Source organism: Triticum dicoccoides, chromosome 7A, assembly GCF_002162155.2.
Source record: "Triticum dicoccoides isolate Atlit2015 ecotype Zavitan chromosome 7A, WEW_v2.0, whole genome shotgun sequence".
In the NCBI taxonomy this organism is placed as follows: domain Eukaryota; kingdom Viridiplantae; phylum Streptophyta; class Magnoliopsida; order Poales; family Poaceae; genus Triticum; species Triticum dicoccoides.
The window spans coordinates 55,371,977-55,373,655 of NC_041392.1; positions in this window are offsets into that span (position 1 = coordinate 55,371,977).

Below are 1,679 nucleotides of genomic sequence, written 5' to 3' on the forward strand. Positions count from 1 at the left end.
CACTCTTGGAAGAGACTCAATAATATGCAGGGACGGATATTCTTGGTCTCAAGCACACTACACAGTTCTACAGAACTCTACCTTGGCGACCCCGTATGTCGATGAACACAAGAACAGTCTGCGCTCCAAACACCCGGAGCAGTGCGACGACTGGATTACATGTGAACACATCAGGACTTTCAGCAGTTGGTTGGAAACACGTCTCAGAGGTGACAACACTGTTTGTGAGGAGTTGTACTTGTTGTCCAGGGGACCATCTTTGACTGTATTGACTTACAAAGGATACGAGATAAATGAGAATACATTTTATACGATCGCCCAAGATCAAAAGAGCACCAACCAAAACAGCGGTGTCCGCTTTGATGCAGCAACCGAGAGCGGAAAGGACACATATTATGGTTACATAGTGGACATATGGGAACTTGACTACGGACCTGATTTTAAAGTCCCTTTGTTTAAGTGCAAATGGGTCAATCTGTTAGGCGGGGGGGTACAGGTAGACCCACAGTACGGAATGACAACAGTGGATCTGAAAAATCTTGGGTACACTGACGAACCGTTCGTCCTAACCAATGATGTGGCACATGTTATCTATGTGAAGGACATGTCTACCAAACCGAGAAAAAGAAAAGATAAGGAAGCGAATACATCATACGATGAGCCAAAGCGCCACATAGTTCTTTCGGGAAAAAGGGACATCCTGGGAGTGGACGGCAAGACAGACATGTCTGAAGATTATGAAAAGTTTCATGAAATTCCTCCCTTCAATGTCAAGGCTGACCCAAGCATCCTGATAAACAATGAAGATTATCCATGGTTACGGCGCAATAAGCAAATGACACAAGCGAAGAAAAAGTGAAGACTTTCTCCCGCAACTATTATGATGATACCATGCCAACTTTGTAACACACGAACATGCTACCATTGTCCGTTTTGTACATGCACATGCTATGTGGGTGAAATTATGATATCATGCCAACTTTCAACTTTTTCAGAGTTCATTTGAAATGCTTTCATGTCTTATGGTTCGGCCCTCGTAATACCATGACCATTAGTCCCTAGCCCATGCCAACTTCCAACTTTTAACTTTCTAAAACTAATGGCACTAACAGAAAGTTTATAATTTTGCTCCTCGCCCCTGGCCCATGACCATTAGTTTTAGAAAGTTGGAACTAAAGGGTTGGTCCTCGTTGCCGGCAGAGTTTAGTCCCACCTCGCCAACCGAAGGGGGCTCACACCGGTTTATAAGCCCTTCCCTCTCTACCTTGTTGAGCTCCTCTCAAAGTGAAAATAGATGCCCTAATAGAGAAAAGTTTAACCTAAATTCATAGTGAATTTCTCTGAAATTCATAGAACTTTACTAGGAATTTAGGTTGAATTTTCTCTATAAGTGCATCTATTCTCTTTTTTAGGAAGTTAATCACAAACTTGTGATTCAAACAATTTTCAAAGAATCCAAATTTTAACTATTTAAATTTGAATACTAATGGCACTAACAGAAAGTTTATAATTTTTCTAAAACTAATGGCACTAACAGAAAGTTTATAATTTTGCTAACCTAAAAGCAAACAGAATTAAAACTTAAAGCAAAAAACAAAAGAAAATAAATAATGCAAAAAACAAATCAAAAAAACAGGAAAAAAACTATTTTTATAGTAAAGTTAATCACAAAATAAAAT